General features: G+C 46.0%; 1 protein-coding gene across 1 annotated transcript in view; it reads left to right on the top strand.

Moving 5' to 3' along the window:
* LOC147737333 (uncharacterized) overlaps positions 1-14,985 on the top strand; it is a 162,124-nt gene extending 147,139 nt beyond the window's left edge. The window contains exon 3 of the transcript XR_015296581.1: positions 14,797-14,985. The gene's annotated coding sequence lies outside the window, so the exon portion shown is untranslated. The remainder of the gene's footprint in view (positions 1-14,796) is intronic.
* The last annotated feature ends 5,053 nt before the right edge of the window (positions 14,986-20,038 follow it).

Below are 20,038 nucleotides of genomic sequence, written 5' to 3' on the forward strand. Positions count from 1 at the left end.
GCCCTGTGGAATCACTCTCTATCTCCCCTTGCCCTTGGTCTGACCATCACTTGATCTCCTTTCTCCTGCCCATTCTTCCCCCAGCTAAGCCCCTCCGACCCAAAAACACCTGGGTCCGATCATGGAGTCGTGTCAATCTTGAAAATTTCTCCTCCCTCCTAACTAATTCTCTTCCCTCTCTTCAGGGCATCACCACTGCTTCCCAGGTTGATTCCATAAATCAATGGCTCACTCACAGCTGCGACTCTGTTGCCCCGCTCAAACGCATCACCTCTAAACGCGACAAAGACGCCAATCGGTGGTTTAATAATGAGCTTAAAACCACCAAATTAACAGTCCGTCGCGTAGAGCGGGCTTGGAGAAGAAACTATTGCCCCACTTTGAAACTGGAATACACCAACATCCTGAGCCAGTACAAAAAAGCCATCTTGGAGGCTAAAACATCTTACTTCTCTTCCAAAATCCTAGCAGCAGAGAACCAGTCCAAAGAGATTTTTTCCATCGTCCACAACCTGGCGTTCTCGGACAGAACTACTCTCAAACCAGCCCCATCCGAAGATCTTTGTCTCTCTCTTAATGATTATTTTATTCACAAAATTACCACCATTAAGGCCAACATCCCCCCTCCCTCCCCATCTTTTGTTGATCCTCAATGTCCTCCCCCAAAAGGCGCACTGACCTCCTTTCCCCCTATCACCCGGGAAAGTCTGACCTCTGTGGTGCCACTGATCAAATCTGGCTCTCCGCTCGATCCCTGTCCTGCCCACATCCTCCGTCACGTCTTTGTCTCTTGTCCAGACCCTCCCCTCCACCTTCTCAACAGTTCCCTTTCTCAAGGCATAGTTCCCAACTCCATGAAATCCGCGGTCATTGTGCCCATTCTGAAGAAACCGGGGGCAGATCCTTCTGTCCCGGCCAATTTCCGCCCCATTTCCCTCCTACCATTCCTGGCCAAGGTGCTCGAGCGCCAAGTCACCTGCGCTCTGAGTTCCGTTGTAGAGAAGCACGGTGCCCTTGCCCCCCGTCAAGCCGGTTTCCGCCCGGCACACTCTACGGAGTCCGTTGTTATGTCGGTCCTTGACACCCTCAGGGAGGGTATGGACACCAATCAGCACCAGGCGCTTGTGCTCCTAGATCTCTCAGCCGCTTTCGATACGGTGGACCACAACACCTTACTTTCCCGTATCGCAGCGGCGGGGATCGGGGGGAGTGCCCTGGTCTGGTTGTCCTCCTTCCTGAGAGACCGCACCCAGGCTGTCCGCCTGGGTGACTACACAGCGGACACCCGAAGAGTTCAGTGCGGGGTTCCCCAGGGTTCCTCTCTCTCTCCCCTCCTGTTTAACCTGTATATTGCCCCTCTTATTTTCTCTCTTCAACAGATGGAGGTCACCGTATTTAATTATGCGGATGACCTCCAGCTGGTCTTCAATCTCTCTTCTCCCTCTGCTGCACTTAACTTTCAAACTGTCATGCTTCATATCAGGGACTGGATGAACCACAACCATCTTAAACTCAACCCTGATAAAACCGAACTGGTGTTGACGGGTGGTTCATCCAGCCCCTGGTCCCCTCTCTTCTGGCCCCCCTCTCTTGGTCCTTCTCCTGTTCCCTCTCCCTCAGTCAAAACTTTAGGCATAAAACTTAACTCTCAACTCACCCTTCACTCCCAGGTTAGCTCTGTGGTATCTTCTTCCTTTCTCTCACTGCGTACTATTCGCAGGGTGTCCCGCTTCTTCACTTTCTCTGCACTTAAGCTCATCATTTTGGCCATGATGGTGTCCCGCCTGGACTACGGGAACGCCCTGTATGCCGGCATTCCTGCATACAGCCGGCGTTGCCTACAGCAAATACAGAACCAGGCGGCCCGCCTGGCCTTCAATCTCCCTAAATTCCACCACTCTACCCCTCTTTTGAAATCTCTGCACTGGCTCCCCGTGCGAGCTTGAATTCAATTCAAGCTCGCATGCATTACTTTCCTGGCCCGATCCAGTTCGGCGCCAGCCTTCATCTCCTCTGAGATTGTCCCTTATGTCCCCACTAGGGCTCTACGATCCTCCACTCAGTCCCTCCTTACCATCCCACGCTTTCGGAGAAAGAAGTGGGGTGGATCTAAATTTTCTTTCCTTGCCCCTACCCTCTGGAATTCCCTTCCCCTTGAACTCCGCTCCCTCCCCCTCTATTCACAATTCCGTAAGAGCCTTAAAACCCACCTTTTTACAAAATCCTTTGACTAAATGTCCTGTCTGACCTCCCCACCTCCACCCTCAGTCCCCGTTAGCAATAGCGCCAAGAAGCCGCTGGTAAACGTGCGCTCTACAAGAACTTTCAAACTCAAACTACATATTGCGGATGACGCCTTACAGGCCCTTGATCTTAATAGAACATGCCTACTGGTCCTTCTAGACCTATCGTCTGCTTTTGACACAGTAAATCATGATAAACTACTGGACAGGCTCCACAAGAGGATGGGAATGTCAGGACTGGTACTGAAATGGTTTGAATCCTTCCTTCAGAACAGATCGCAAAGATTCTTGATCAACCAATCTTTATCCCCCTCCTGTCCAAACTTGATCGGGGTCCCTCAAGGATCTACCTTATCTCCTTCACTCTTTAACCTATACGTGGAACCTCTGACAGAAATCCTCCATGACGCAAACATATCCTATCACATGTACGCGGACGACACGCAGATTTACATCAAAGTAGCATCTCTAGAGGACATCAAGATAATCAATGAGGCCTTAAAAAAGACAATGTATTGGTTAACCAGTAATGACCTGAAGCTGAATGCTCAAAAAACTGAATTCCTATTAATCTCACCACCAAAGAACAACTCAGAGACGATAGAGTGGACCAAAATTATCACAGCACTAAACTGCACCCCTACGCTGGTGGACTCAGCCAAATCGTTAAGAGTCACCTTGGATAAGAATCTAGACATGAAAGCACACATCAGACTAATGGCAAAAAGTGCACGCTTTCATTTGAACCACTTAAGGAAAGTGAAACCGTTCATCTCGTCGGCAGACCTCAAACTGGCTACTCAATCCTTAGTTATCTCAAGGATTGAATACGGATGTACAACCTTAGCAGGCCTACCAAAAATGTCCAGTGCACCACTAAAAGCATGCCTCAATGCAGCTGCAAGGCTCATCACCGGTTCGAGGAAATTCGACCATATTTCACCTCACCTAAAAGCGTTAAACTGGCTTCCATATGAAGCCAGAATCCAATTTAAAATGGCATGTATCACCCACAAAGCACTCCCCTACAAAACACGAGTTACTTGGCCCAGAAGATTGAGATATTGGGAGGTTGCAGACCTGCCAGAAGTGCCAAGGAGCTGCTGCTGAGGCCACCCATCTTCAGGAAGAAGAAAACCTATGACAGAGCGTTCTCTGGGGCAGCCCCCAGAGTCTGGAACTCACTCCCTCCAAATATCAGGAAAATTACTAACACGGCAACATTCAAAAAGGAAGCGAAGTGCTTCCTAATGGGTAAATACCTTGGATAGTCAAGTACGGACTTCAACGCCACCACTGCTGAAAGGGCCTACACGGAGCATCGAATGGAAACTAGAAACAATGTCCAGTAGGCAGTAACGATCTAGAGGCTAGATCACAGAGAGAACTAGAAGCAGATCGTACAATCAAAGCCAAGGCAGTACGGTCTACACAGGATCTTAGCATTCAAGTTAAGAGGATATCGAAGAACAGTTATAACATGTATGCCAAATTGGGGAGAGACGCAGGTTGAAAACTTAGTACTATGTAATCACGGTGTTGTACTAACCGAATCTACATCATACCAGTGTGATACAACTATTATTTAAAGCATAATTAACCTACCTCAGTCCAGTAGGGCAATGCTATGTTGAATTGTAGCCGTAGGTCACACCTAATATAGGGAACTTTAACTACCTACCTCATTCCCTTTATGATAACGATATGTAACTGTATGTCTAATCTACCTCATGTATATGTACTCTGTATTGCTAATCTACCTCTTGTTATATATGCTGTGAAGCGCTCTGATACCCAAGGGTCACGTTCGCGCTATATAAAACTTTCTAAATAAAATAAAATAATCTAAATGCTGTGGCATTAGATCCAAAATGGATACAATGGGAAAATTCTCTTGCTGCAGAAGACGTGAAACACTATTTTGATCCGAAAATGAAAAAACTAGAATATCTAGAATATGAACAGGAATATCCTCTGCCAATCGAAATTCTGCCTCGAGAACAGTATTCCTGTGTAATCTACATGGACAGATTTGCACAACACTACGTTGTGGACAAACAACTTTACTATCACGCGTGCACGATTGTTAAAGGTCTCTGGCGCTTAGGTAAATTTAGACCAATGATCACCAAAACTGAATCACTCAGAAACTGTACAGCTCAGCGAGCTGAAATAAAATCTTTAAAGATGGCGCTTGAAAATGCCGATCGCGAATTCCCAACACTAATATAGTGTGATTCTCATTTCTGCGTCAGGTCTTACAATAATGACATGCAGACATGGATCAAGAACGGTTACAAAGATGACACAGGTGCCACAATAAAACATAAAAAGCTTTGGGAACAAGTAGTTATTTTACAGAAAGAACTACAAAAGACTCATGTGATACATACACTGAGTCATCAAAGTGATGGCGTTCACGTTGCAGGGAATTCATTGGCTGATCGAGCCTCAGCGGCAGCAGTTCTACCGGCTTCCGTAGCCACAAAAAAACGTTCTGAAAACGACATAGATGGAGAAACCAGGCTGGCAGTAAAAGCCTCATTAAAAGGCGACTATGCAGCATTACCTCTAGGCTATCCACTCAATAATACATACATAATTGATGCAAACTCCGTTCCTTATGCTCAAATCCCTGGAGTGAGGGATAGAGTAATTCCAAACACGAACCGGAGGGCTTACTTGATTCAAGAAGCACACATGGGACAGGGTCTGAGGCGCCAAGAGATCTTAAAATCCCTAAATGAATTAGGATCAGAATACTGGTGGCCGGGGATGAGCCTGCATGTTTTTAACTTTGCAATGGCTTGTCACAACTGCAATAGAGATCGCAGTTGTGAACCGGACCAGAAACCAGCCCAGATACCACCATTAGAAAGCACAAGGCTATCTATACGCAAACGTCCAGAAAACTATCAGCGATGCCATAATTATTAAGACTAGATTCCCTTAAGATGTAGACACTAGCACTCGGCTGACGCCAGAACTGTTATAAAAGATTTGCGAGTCTTTATCGGCATATACGCAATCGGCATGCTACATTCTGACCAGTGTCCTGCGTTTAGCTCTCGAGCTTACAAAGAGGCCAGGGCCAGCATGGGCATTGCATTGCGGTACTCTAGTCCCTTCCATCCTAAGGGAAATGCGGTAGTGGAAAGAAAAAAAACGTGACATAAGGCAATCTATAACAGCGAGGGTATTAGGTTCGGGTGATGGGTGGGTCAAATATCTAATAAGTGTCCAACTTAGTCTTAACAATCTGCCAAGAAATTCTCTACAAGGTATCACTCCTTACGAACTATTGTTCGGCACTAGAATGAAAGTCCAGGACTTAGATTGTTAGACTTCAGTGGTGAAAGAAAAAGCCTTTGATATCAAAGATCGTTTGGCTGTTTTACAGGACTTAAATGAAACAAGAAGAAGTCTTAGTAACATCAAGATAAAGCCAACAGCCACTGAAGAGAAACCACCTCTCCCAGCAAGACCTGTCTGAATTCCAAAGATTGGGGATTTAGTCAGAAAAAAGATCGCGTTGAAGAAGGTATTTGGGCCTTCTTACAGAAAAGCAGTACCTGTCTTAGCAATCAGCGGAACAAGATCAGTAGTACTACTGCCCCTTGCTGGTAAAAAGGAGAACAGAGTTGTATCCATCGACCTGGTAAAACCACAATCATGTGGCCAATAATAAGTATTAGGCCCAGTGGACTCCCAAGAAATAGTGGAAGACCAAATATTGCTACAATCCAAGAGGTTCAAACTGAGAGACTAATCACCTTTGATAAACCTACAGTGAACAAAAATGGACTATGCAACAACGCCATGGAACTTGTGCCTCTTGAAACCCAAACTGCAACAGTTCGTCAAGAAACACCAGTCTACAATGATGTAGCCTCAGACTATGCTAATGAAACAAAAAAAAATGTAAAGACAAACGAAAATCCGGACACAATTCCAACAATTGACAGAACTGCATCTGGCTACTTCGTCAACTTCGATGACTTTTCATATAATCCAAGGGAGCATGAAGAAATGCCAGCAACAAAAACTTTCAAAGAAAAAATAACTAAACTTTTTCACCAACTAAAAGAAACATATCTGGTTTCACCATGGATTGAATTTTGGATTGTGTTAGGTGTACGTTTCCTCCTCCTTTGGCTCATCATGGTTTTATGTTTGGGTAGATTTATTGATGGAAAATGTAGTGCAATGGACACAGCAAGTCAGAACATCAACTTGGTCCTAAAGCCTCACAGATCCTCTCACATCGAGAAAAGAGAACTGTCACCAGTAAACATCACAGCCGATCCTATACCCGGTGGGGTAGCATGGGACAAAATGGAGTATGACATCTATGGCCCGATTGAGCTCTTGAAATATCCTCATCAATTTAAGGTTTCCTTAAGTGACTTTGTGACACCAAGTACTTTCTTTGATGATTGGGAAGATATTAATAATATGATGTCAGATTTAGTAATGTCAGCAAAATTTACAGAACATGATTATTTACAGGGTTCACCGAACTATGAAGAAATGTACTGTTTTAACCACTATGGGCATCACTATTTGCATAAATCTGCTCAACCTAGAAATGTTTTAACTTATAATCAATGGGAACATTGTCCAACACCGCCGAAGGGCAGCTCGAAAACATTTTTTGAGAAATTCACATTCTTCTCAGGGTTTAACAACAGTGATCCAGAAACGTTTTATTTTATAAATGACAAATAAGACAGGAATGAAAACAATGTTGACAAATACTAAAATTATTTATTCTGAAACATTTTATGATAAAATGTCTACAATTGGTTTTGAATTTTGGAAAAATAACATTGAAACAAAAACTACCTGGGGGACAAAAGACTGGCAGGTACAAGGTCTAGAAGCATTATTTAGATCCTGTGTGATCCCAGAACAAATGATATTCCTGAATTACACAATTCAACAGACAACCTGTCTTGGTTTAGCCAAGATTAAAGATTTAAACAAACCGTCTATTCCAACAACCATACCTGATGATAGTAGTACTACAGATATGGAGGTAGACGTATCCCATATTTTACACCAAAACAGAACAAATCCTGATTGGAAAAAATGGTTGATCTGGCCCACAGACACTAATAACTGTCAAGATAGATTCCTGAACAAAACACAGGGGTTCAAACAGAACAGGTCAGACCCAAGATATTCCCAGAGACAACATCCAGGGATAATTACAACATATAGTGTAGGAAAACTCTGCCTTGAATGGCTACAGAAATCCACACTACCAGAAATTAAGCAACACTTGACTTTACTTAAAGACGGTGCTGACTTGCGAGATTTCATAATGGGACCTCGCAAACAGATTCAAAAACGTTTCATATACGCCGGTATATACGCTGCTTACAACGAAGCTTGGAAAGTAATGCAAATTGAAACTGCAGAAAAAATACAAGAAATTGATCGTATAAATTTGGAAAAATCACTTTCTGTAGTGGATAATGGGTTAACGACTCTGTCCTCCAGGATTTATTGTATTGTATCATTTGCTATTGATATAATAGAGCAGGATTTGCTAATGTTACTATATGGTCAGTCCCAATTACGTTCTATTGTACAGCTAGGCTGCGTTCAGGCTACGTGCCATGGCGTCTAATCAACACAACGTCATTATTCTCTATCTTTAACCTTACTGATAAACAATTCAGTTTGGCACAAAAAGGAACAGACTATACGATTCTGAGCATTGAAAAACTTGAGAGATTACCATTGACAATGTCAGAGAGACCTGTCATTGAATGGATAATACACGGAATTATTACAATTCCGATAACAACTTTCCAGTTTAAGTATTGCCAAAAATATATACCAGCAGGCCTGTATGAAAGGTTGGGTAAAGGATACATCAAATCAACCTGGAAATTACCTTACACTCATTGATGTTGGAGTGGGAGAAATAAAGAGGTATTCCTTAGTGGTAACAATTGTAAACAATCACTAAGCAGTACACTTATGTGTCAAGGTAATAACTTGCATGGAACCTGCGAAGGTTCATCGAATAACCTTTCATGTCATCTGCACAGCACTCCTGCAACACAGATCGAGCCTTTTTTCAGACAGCTTTCCAACTGCAGTTACGTTCTAATAAGTGACCACAGATGTTGTGGCATGGTGCTCGGAAAAGCCTATATCGTAACCGTCACATCCAGGGTCATTTGCTGTATGCAAGTATTGTATCCTATCAGCAATCCAGACATGGAGGCAACACTTTGGCCTTCTCTGAATATCTCTTCTATTCGAATTGATACTTTAAGCAGAATGAAGTCTATTCTTTTACAGACAACTGTGCCTTTAACCTCGTCCAAGGAGACGTATGATCTGCAGGTTGCAAGGACAGCGGCAGAGATACACTCCCTATTATCAACAAATTGCCACGTACATTTCGTAGAAGTGTTAGGTCAGATTTTTAACATGTCAGATACCAGTGGCATCGCACATGTATTTAAGACAATTTTTCAGGGCTATTAGCACCATTTGAAGCAGTCCTGAACATCTTCCCGAATTTTGTGCATTCCTTATTTGGCGGCCTGCCTCTTCTTTTGGGACTCGTAGCAGGAATTTTATTTTTGCTCCTTCTGATCCGATATGGCAAGCCAAGCCACAGACAAAACCCTAGCTACAATGGAAGAAACGATCCTAGCAATACGCTACCGGGACCAAATCACTAAAGTGCTCGGATTAGCCCGGCTAAGAGATCTAAGTGCAACCTGCTTTCTTTCATTCAGACCAATCTGGCAAGATTGCATCTTACCTGTGCTTCGAAGAATGCATGTTGGACATCTGTCTTACACTACCATCAGCAGTACCAATGGATATCGATACTTTGCTCGGTCCAGTAATGACTCATGCAACGTATTGTCCCCAGCGGCTACCTATTCTGATGACGACATTCGTTGAGACTTCACCATTACGAGTAGGTGGCGGTGAAGTACGAGATGAACGCAGCACCACACAGGTACAACCTTCTGAGAGCATTACTGATCCAGACATCGATGATAGCAATCACTCTCACATATGTACAATTTCAGCTTTTTCGGACTTTCACCAACTGTTGTAGACCAATTTTTCACAAGCTCTCTCCTAGCAACGAGAATAACTTTTAAAACAACGAGCACACAGCGTTCCCTGAACTCTGAGTTCGGCCTTCAGTTTTGATAAACAACACTACTGAAAATAATTTGAACTATTTTTCCCCTGAAAACAAAATTATTATTTTTACATTTCCAAAATATTTACCTTTTTTTGGCACATGATACTCTGCTTAAAGTAGAACTATTCTTAGAGAACAGAGCTTCTATTTTTAGGAACTCTAGAGACAATATTTTACCTCAGCCTCTAGCATATGTACAGTATTGTATAAAAATGTGATGAAATGGTCTCGACCTTCTTTTCTGTATTCTGAGCCATTTCATAAATGTAATTCTCGCAAATCATTCGGCCGATATTTATACATGCATTATCTGAATGATACAACTGCTTAAGAAACGTACAGTATAATACTCATTTTTCGTGTATATACCATATACCATTTTAAATGCAATCAATGTATTTTGGGGTGGGTTGGAAAACACATGCATCGTTATATGTTTACTATTGCTTAGTATTTTTAGTAATGATTGACATAATACGTGGAGTGGGTGTTGTGAATCAATCTAGGGCCCGAATTAAATATTCCTGATTCATGCCCTTATGTGGTTATAACAAAACATATCCTTATAAAGGCATTAGAATCATGTCCATATTTAGTCATAGCCAATGCAGTACTAATACGGCAAGGCTACTCCCATGGATTCCTAGAAGGTACAATGTGTTCTTTAAACAAATCCAAGCCTCTAGCAACCCGGGAATTCCCCCTGCTTTTGTCTTGATTTGCGCAAGAACTCCTGGAGTCCAGAACATACTGTTAGTTCTTAGTGACGTCTTATGTCAAACCTTACTTCAAACACGGCACCTTCCAACTGTTAGTCTTTTGCTTTGGTCCTATGTAAAGTTTTGTTTATCTGTCTATATTTGTTTTTATAAAAAGTAGTGAATGCAGAGGTATGTAAGGTATGCATGAGAGAATGAATGGTAATAGGATATGATAAGTTGTTAGGGTTGTTTCGCTTCAACTGCACTTTATGAAATTTACAAATATTCTTTTGAAAGCTTGTTATTTATGATTATGTTTCTATGTGACAAAATAAATTGTATTTATGTATAATCAGTCAAATTGAAAAAACAAAAAAGATAAAAAGAAAATAATAAAATTATGTCTTCAAAGTAACTAAAAGCCTTTTTCTCTTTCTATAGCATCCATCTTTATAAAAATATTTTTTGATAAATTCTTGTGATAAAGTAATATAGGTCTAATCAGAGGTACTTCCTATGCTTAGTTTATCTTCTTCTCCCCCCTCTGTACCTAAAAATATACTGGGAGAACTCTTCTTTCTGGGTGAGTCCACCCCAGACTTGGACCCTGATGAAGGGTTTCCCAAAGACGGAGAGGGTGAAGATGATGACAATTCCTCTGACGATATGTTCGATACGGGCAGGTCTTGGTGTCCACGTTCTTCTTGTTCTGATGTTGGTGATGGAGCTCAGGTTCATGCGGATATGTTTGACCCTTCCTGTATCTTTCGACCTCGGAGTTCTGATTGGGTACCTGATAAGAAGACGGCGGATTATGTTGCCGCAAAGATTAGGCAGCCTCTTTCTCAATTGGTGAGATCCCGCCTTAGGTCAGAATGCCCTAGACCGTCTTTTCCCAATGGCGTTGCTATTACCCCAGAGTTGGACCCTAAGCTCTGCACATTTTTTGCTAAATATATGAAGGATCCAAAAAAGGGGATAGATCGTTCCTGGAGGGCTTGTCAGGACAAGCTTCTTGATGTTGTGGGACCCCTAACTAAAATCATTGAGTTAGCGGAACGGTCCAGAGAGTCAGGCCTTCCTCTCCCGACGGACGATATTGCGGGATGGGTGCAAAGGGCAATGTGTCTCTTGGGCAATGCCAATTGTGCCCTCTCCGCCGAGCGTCGCCGTTCCCTACTTTTGAAAATTGATTTCAAATTAGGAGAACTGTCTTCCTCCAAGGCAGGTTCAGTAGCTCATGGTATGCTCTTTGGTGATCCCTTCGTTAAGGAGCTAGGAAAGTTTGTAGCCACCTTTTCTGCCCTGGATAAGGTTTTTGGGGGGGCCGGGCGAGGCAGGGGTCGCTCTTCCGGTCGACAATTAAACCACGGTCCCAATAGAGCACAGGCAAAAAGAAATAATGGATGGAACGATGGCAGACAAGGAACCTTCTATCCTTCCCGTGGAGGCAAGGGACAAGGCAGATGCCGTGGTGGCAACAAGAAGGCACGAGGATTCAATGGTAAGCTTGAAAATCCGCTCTCCTGTTCGCCTGGGGGCAGGATTTCTCTGTTTCTAGCAAACTGGGCGGATTTAACGTCAGTTCCCTGGGTGTTAGAGACAGTTCAAGGGTTTCACATAGAGTTCTACGGGTTCCCCATCCAAACATCTCATCCTCGCCCTTTGGTTTTTTCAGACTCAGAGACCGATCTGATAGATCACGAGGTTCTAGATCTTCTTTCAAAAGGTGCTATCACTCTCTCCCATCCTCATCCGTGCGGATTCTTAAGCAATATTATGGTGGTAGTAAAGAAAGAAAAAGGCTTCAGACCGGTTATCAATCTCAGGTCCTTCTACGAGTGGTTAGTTTACCGGCACTTCAAGATGGAGGGAATTCATCTGCTCAGGGACCTTCTTCTCCAGAACGATTGGTTGGTCCGGTTAGACCTCAAAGATGCGTATCTGTCAGTTCCAATTCCCCCCCTACCCCATTGCAGGTTCCTGTAATTCCAGTGGAAGGGTCAAACCTACGAATTCAAAACCATTCCCTTTGGTCTCTCATCAGCTCCTTGGTGTTTTACCAAACTTCTTCATCCTGTGGTGGAACATCTCCGCACCAAGGGTATTTGACTAATAATTTACCTGGACGATATGCTGCTCATGGATCAATCCAGGGATCATCTTCTTCACTTACAGATTACAATATCCTTATTACAGAATCTGGGGTTCACCATCAATGTCCAGAAATCGGACCTGGTTCCCCAACAGAGCATGATCTTTCTAGGCTTTCGCATCGACACGAGGGATGCCTCCTTGAATCTTCCTTCTCAGAAGATTTCAAAGATTAAGAAGGAGATTCAACAGGTTCTCCGCAGAGACAGGATATGCCTGCGATAGCTGACCAGGATTGTTGGTTTGTTACGTCCTCGATTCAAGCCATCTTTCCGAGTCCTCTACATTACAGGACCCTGCAGAGGTTGAAGGCCTCCCACCTGCGCAGGGGTCTCACTTACTCGGAGCTGATCTCCCTTTCCTCGGAGGCCAGGGCGGAACTTCTTTGGTGGATGGACCATATGGAGGCCTGGAATGGGGGAGCGATCTTCGGATCCCATCCGGATCTAGTGATAGAATCGGATGCCAGTCGCCTGGGCTGGGGTGCCAGATGCGGCTCTCTATCGGTGGGAGGTCGGTGGACGTAGGAGGAACTCCTTCTCCATATCAATTGCCTAGAACTCCTAGCGGGCTCCTTTGCCATTCGATCTTTCACGACCAACAGAGTGTCCTGTTGTGTCCTTCTGAGGATGGACAACACGACGGCGGTGAGGTACATCAATCCCCTTGGAGGTACTCATTCCAAGATTCTGGCGGATCTCGTCAAGGATTTTTGGCATTACTGCCTCCAACGTCAGATTTCGGTGACGGCGGAGTATCTCCCAGGAGATCAGAATTGTGTGGCAGACTGGAATTCCAGGAATTTCAGGGATGCCAGCGATTGGAGACTGGATCCTGGAGTGTTCTCTCAGATTGTGTCCCTTTGGGGCCTTTCCCTAGTTGATCTTTTTGCATCTAGATGGAACGCTCAGGTTCCCCGTTTCTTCAGCTGGACACCGGATCCGGGAGCGGAGGCATGGACGTTTTCCTTCAGGATTGGTCGGGGATACCAGCTTACGCGTTTCCACCCTTCCTTTTCATCCAAAGGGTTGCAGCCCAGGTCCGCAGACAGAGGGCCTCTCTGATCCTGATCACTCCAATTTGGAGAGCCCAGATTTGGTTTCCGTCCCTTCTAGAATTATCTTGGGACAGACCTCTTTGGTTGCCGTCTTTCAACAACATCCCCTCAGACCCTCTGGGACTTCCTCACCCCCTGGTTCTCCAAGGCCATCTACATCTTATGGCATGGAGGATTTCAGGAGATGTTGGACTGACGTCTCGCTTTCAAGAGAAGCTGAACTCCTTATCCAGCAGGCTTGGGCCCCGGGCACTACCAAGCGATACAGATCAGCTTGGAGAAGATGGGTATGTTGGTGTGTGGCGAAACACCTGGATCCCGTGGGCGCCTGCGTTGCAGAAGTTGTGAACTTCCTATCGGAACTTTTTCATCAGAAATTAGCCTATGGCACTATCAACTCTTTTAGGCCGGTCATTTCTGCTGGTCACTCTCTCGTGGATGGGGCTCCGATTGGGGAGCACCCATTGCTTTGTAAGCTTTTGAAAGGCATACGTCTTTCACGTCCGTCGGAGCCTCGTTACCTGTGCCTTTGGGACGTTAATGTGGTACTTCGTCTACTTTTATCCTGGCAAGATAATGATTTCCTTTCCCAAAAAGAGATTTCAGCTAAACTTGCTATCCTCCTGTGTCTTATTTCTTGTAAGAGAGTGTCGGATGTCAGGGCCCTTGATATTTCTGCCTGTGTTTTTTCCCCGGAAGGTGTTACCTTTACCATCTCCAGGAGAACTAAATCGAGTACGAGGTCAGTAATCTATCCTGCTTTTCCAAATTCTCCGAAATTGTGTGTTGTTTGATGTTTAAAATCTTATGAAGATATGACTTTGGAGGTTCGTCCTCCGGGTGAACGGCAACTTCTGATTGCCATTAAAAAACGTTTCAGGCGGTATCTTCTCCTACCATTGCTAGATGGGTCAAATGGATTATGACTGTATCTGGTATTGACGTCAGGCATTTTGGGGCTCATTCTACTAGGGGAGCAATGGCCTCCAAGGATGTCCAGGTAGGTTGCAGGTTGGGGACATTATGAATGCAGCTGATTGGTCTTCAGAATCTACTTTTAAGAAATTCTATTAAACCAATTCATGAAGCCGTTGCGCTGGTGGAGAGTAAGCTTTGAACTTTCATAATCCTTGCCCCTGCTTCCTGACATAGAATGAGACATTTGCTAGTTATCACAAAGGAAAGTTTCAATTCTATTAAGGACACGGAGGCGAGGATTATCCAACCCTGGCTTTTTGAGCCTCCCTCCCTAATGCTTGGAGGTCTTGCTGGATTTAGTATTTTTACATATAAGGAGAGTAATGTTTTCTTATATTTATGGTATTTTGTACATTGATCTTGTTCTGTACATTTGCACGTTCTATTTCTCTTTTGGTTATGCTACTGATAGTACTTTTGCATTTGCATTTTATCTTGCTCTGTGGTTCTTCTCTTCGTTTTCTGTTGCCCTAGGATCTGATCAGAAGACTGATTAATCTGGGGACGACTTATCTTCCTGCAGCGACGAAAGAGGACGGACTTCGTCGAGGGAGCTGCTTTATGTATTCGGCTGGACTATGATTGGTGGACTGGCTCCCATGGTTACTGTTGTGCCTCATGGGATATGTAGTTGGCACCCTGTGTTTTTTCTGTTTCTTCTAACTTGCTCTTAATAAAATGAAGAAAGGTCATGCATAACCCTCGCCTCCGCGTCCTTAATAGAATTGAAACTTTCCTTTGTGATAACTAGGAAATTTCTCATTTGTTGAGAATTTGGTGTTCTATTCTGCACTGGGCTGTGGGACTATCTGGACTGAATGTGTGTTCCAATATATCTGCCTTTGATTCTGCATGCTCGGCACAGAGGCCAGTTGGGCTGGGACCATTGACTGAGACATCCCATTTGGTGCCATCTAATTCATGTTCCAGTTTCCCAGGTTCCTGCAAACATCGCACAGATCATGTCTTATTCTGCACATTATTAGTGTTTGAGGTATTTAAATTGCCACTGTTAGTAAAACCTATACCCTGAGCAGGGCCGCACTGGCCGTAACGGGCTTCCGGTGTTTCCCCGGGAGGCTGGAACAGTGGGGACCGATTGTTCAGTGCCGGGAAACATATTGGTCACTGGGGGCTGGTTTTGCTGTGGTGTTGCTATATCACCCCCAGCAACAAAAGAGGCAGGGAGCTGGTCCGTCATAATTGTCAGGCCTGGTTTGGGTTCCCAGTCCGGCCCTGACCCAGAGGAACAACATTTCCTCCTTGCACATACTGAACATCATTACTCTGCACCCCAACGCCGTGCATATCCAAATTCACACCAGCAACAAACCCAGAATCAAAACAAGAATACAATCTGTGAGAACCACTTTCGTCACCCGTTTGGAAAAATTTTGTCTGAGCCATCATTATTTTTATTTTGATCTTCTTCTGCTTAGTAATAAAATTGTCACTAGAGTACTTTGGTTACAACAAAATCTCATCCAGAATGTTGGTCTGCAGCCCCTTACATTTTGCTGGATATGTGCACTGTTTAACAACAAGGAGTGGTGATGGACAGAGTTTCTGAATTAAGCACAATACTCTCACCCAGTCAAGAGATCAGAGCTAGATCCAACACCGGTTTTTAGCTCACTGCACCATCCCAGCTCAGAACCTGGCTATATGCAAATTAGTCTGTTCCTGTCCCAGTGCATGATGGGAACAGGGCAAACCAAACTACCAAGCCAATTCTTACACTGGGAAGGAAACAAGCTCCCGGGGACCGGTTTCTGGCATTTCAGCCGTCGTCGGCCCGGTTTGCTTGAATCCTGATGGTGCAATGAGCAAGGGACTCACATCTGAGTATACCCTTCCACGCTTAGGGTGGACAAAATGTTTAACAACAAGGGGTGGTGATGGACAGAGTTTCTGAATTAAGCAGAATACTCTCACCCAGTCAAGAGATCAGGGCTAGATCCAACACCGTTTTTTAGCTCACTGCACCATCCCAGCTCAGAACCTGGCTATATGCAAATTAGTCTGTTCCTGTCCCAGTGCATGATGGGAACAGGGCAAACCAAACTACGAAGCCAATTCTTACACTGGGAAGGAAACAAGCTCCCGGGGACCGGTTTCTGGCATTTCAGCCGTCATCGGCCCGGTTTGCTTGAATCCTGATGGTGCAATGAGCAAGGGACTCACATCTGAGTATACCCTTCCACGCTTAGGGTGGACAAAACGTTTAACAACAAGGGGTGGTGATGGACAGAGTTTCTGAATTAAGCAGAATACTCTCACCCAGTCAAGAGATCAGGGCTAGATCCAACACCGTTTTTTAGCTCACTGCATCATCCCAGCTCAGAACCTGGCTATATGCAAATTAGTCTGTTCCTGTCCCAGTGCATGATGGGAACAGGGCAAACCAAACTACCAAGCCAATTCTTACACTGGGAAGGAAACAAGCTCCGGGGGACCGGTTTCTGGATTTCAGCCGGCGTCGGCCCGGTTTGCTTGAATCCTGATGGTGCAATGAGCAAGCGACTCACATCTGAGTATACCCTTCCACGCTTAGGGTGGACAAAACGTTTAACAAAAAGGGGTGGTGATGGACAGAGTTTCTGAATTAAGCAGAATACTCTCACCCAGTCAAGAGATCAGGGCTAGATCCAACACCGTTTTTTAGCTCACTGCACCATCCAGCTCAGAACCTGGCTATATGCAAATTAGTCTGTTCCTGTCCCAGTGCACGATGGGAACAGGGCAAACCAAACTACCAAGCCAATTCTTACACTGGGAAGGAAACAAGCTCCCGGTGTGAGCTAAATAATGGTGATGGATCAAGCCCTGATCTTTGGACTGGGTAAGAGTGGTCTGCTTAATTCAGACACTCTGTTCATCACCACCCCCTTTTCTGAATCGTTTTTGGCCACTATATGTGTGGCAGGGTATACTCAGACATGAGTCCCTTGCTCACTGCACCATCAGGATTCAAGCAAGCCGGGGCGACGATGGCTGAAATGCCAGAAACCGGTCCCCGGTAGCTTGTCTCCTTTCTGGTGAAGAATTGGCTTGGTAGTTTAGTCTGCCCTGTTCCCATGATGCACTGGGCCAGGGACAGACTGATTTGCATATAGCCAGGTTCTGAGCTGGGAGGGTGCAGTGAGCTAAATAACGGTGATGGATCAAGCCCTGATCTTTGGACTGGGTAAGAGTGGTCTGCTTAATTCAGACACTCTGTTCATCACCACCCCCTTTTTTGAATCGGATATGTGCACTAACATCTAGATGCAATGCTAAATGATGCGTCCTCTTTTACCCGGTCTTCGACTTTGCAATATTGTCTGCAAATTTGCAATAATCTCTTGTAATATATAATAACATATATGGAGGCGCTTCACTCTGTGGCTCTTCAATTAGCCAGTTTACAAACAACTTACACTCATTCCACAAATCTCTTGGAACAACAATTAACAAACTTAAACTCAGCTCTCGACCACCCTGCCTGGACAAACATGTCTCATCTCCACTGCATCCCTCCTGGACAGGCCCCACCTTCTATGAACCACCCAAACACAGGACCGCTTCACCTCATCTGCACCCCTGGACAGGCCTCTCCCTTTCTGCACCCCTGGACAGGCCTCATCTCCTCTGCACCCCTGGACAGGCCTCATCTCCTCTGACCCCTGGACAGGCCTCATCTCCTCTGCACCCCTGGACAGGCCTCACCTCCTTTGCACCCCTTGACAGGCCTCACCTCCTCTGCACCCCTGGACAGGCCTCTCCTCCTCTGCACCGCTAGAGAGGCCACACCTCCTCTGCACCCCTGGACATGCCTCACCTCCTCTGCCCACCTGGACAGGCCTTACCTCCTCTGCACACATGGACAGGCATAACCTCCTCTGCACTCCTGGACAGGCCTCACCTCATCTGCACCCCTGGACAGGCCTCACCTCATCTGCACCCCTGGCCTCACCTCCTCGGCTCCCCTGGACAGGCCTCGCCTCCTCTGCACTCCTGGACAGGCCTCACAGGCCTCTCCTCCTCTGCACCCCTGGACAGGCCTCTCCTCCTCTGCACTACAGGACAGGCCTCACCTCCTCTGCTCCCCTGGACAGGCCTCTCCTCTTCTGCACCCCTGGACAGGCCTCACCTCCTCTGCACCCCTGGAAAGGCCTCTCCTCCTCTGCCCGCTGGACAGGCCTCACCTCCTCTGCACCCCTGGCCAGGCCTGACCTCCTCTTCACCCCTACTGGACAGGCTCCAACTCCTCTGAACCCCAGCTCAAGGCCTCTCCTCCTCTGCCCCTCCTCTGGACAGGCCTCTCCTCCTCTGCACCTCTGGACAGACGTCTCCTCCTCTGACCCTGGGCAGGCCTCACCTCCTCCGCTCCCCACTCAGCCTCACCAGCAGGAAGAGCTGAGCTCTCCTGATGTCAACATGAATGCCAGGGGGGAGGAAGTGGGGGAGGGGGGGGATCTGATCCATGGATTCATAAATTGCAGCTAAGTGAGTTGGCAGCTCTCCTACCTGATCAGAAACCTGTCTGGGCTCTCTCCTCCTCCTGGGGGCCTGCGGGGGAACAGATCTGGGGTCTGAGGGGGGCAGGGGCAGATCTGGGGTTTGAGGGGGGGTGTGTGAGGGTCTGAAGATGGAGGTAGCTGCAAACACAGACAGACAGGGGCCCTTCCTCCTCTGCAACAGGCTGGACACAGAGCACAGGGAGAAAGTGATGTCACCCCCCCGCTGCTGGTGTTAATGTTAATGTTAAGCCGTACTTTTTGAGCGCACGGCTACCCCACAAGGGTGTCCCGGCGCTTTAGCAAAGAGGCCCAGAGAAACAAGAAACCAAAGGCATACACACTACAGTCACAGTGGATTACTTGGTGAAGAGCAGCGTCTTCAACTCCTTCCTAAAAGCCAGGAGGTTGTTCGCTTTCCGAAGAGAAAGTGGGAGCTCGTTCCACAAACAAGCTGTCACGTGTTGGAAGGATCGGCCTCCCATCCGGACACGTTTGACCACAGGCACCTCCATTTTGGCCAAGTCCGCTGACCGCAGCGACCTCCGTGGCACATAGAAAGCAATACGCTTCCTCAGATAGTTGGGACCAATCGCGTGGAGGGCTTTAAACGCCAGAGTGAGGAGTTTAAATCTGATTCTACCAGAGATTGGCAGCCAGTGCAACCTAGCTAGTAGCGCAGAGGCGCTGGCTCTCCTGGGCAGGCCATAGATGGCTCTGGCCGCCGAATTCTGGACAATCTGCAGTCTGGATAACAGATACTTAGGTAGGCCTGCAAAAAGCGCATTTGCATAGTCCAGGCGGGATCCCACAAGCGCCTGGACTACATTCCTACGATACTGCAATGAAAGCAGAGGGAGGAATTTCCTAAGCATCTTAAGGATGCCGAAGCATTTCCCTGATAATCCCAGAATGTGTGGACGGAAAGAAAGATCATCGTCAAACACCACTCCAAGATTTTTTACCTGAGAAGATGGTTTCTCTGGGGGGAACATGTCCTGGGGCCACCATGTCTTCCAACCCGGATCAGGGGCACAGCCGAAAAAGAGCAACTCAGACTTGTCTGAGTTGCATTTCAGGCTGTGCCGCTGAAACCACGCAAAGACTGCACTCAGACAGTCCTTGATTCTGCCGCCGTTGAAGACCTCTCCTTTCCTGCAGGTGAACAGGAGCTGGGTGTCATCAGCGTATGAAATGACCCGGGCCCCAAACGCCTC

This window comes from Lissotriton vulgaris, chromosome 1_1, assembly GCF_964263255.1.
Source record: "Lissotriton vulgaris chromosome 1_1, aLisVul1.2, whole genome shotgun sequence".
NCBI classification, from domain to species: Eukaryota; Metazoa; Chordata; class Amphibia; order Caudata; family Salamandridae; genus Lissotriton; species Lissotriton vulgaris.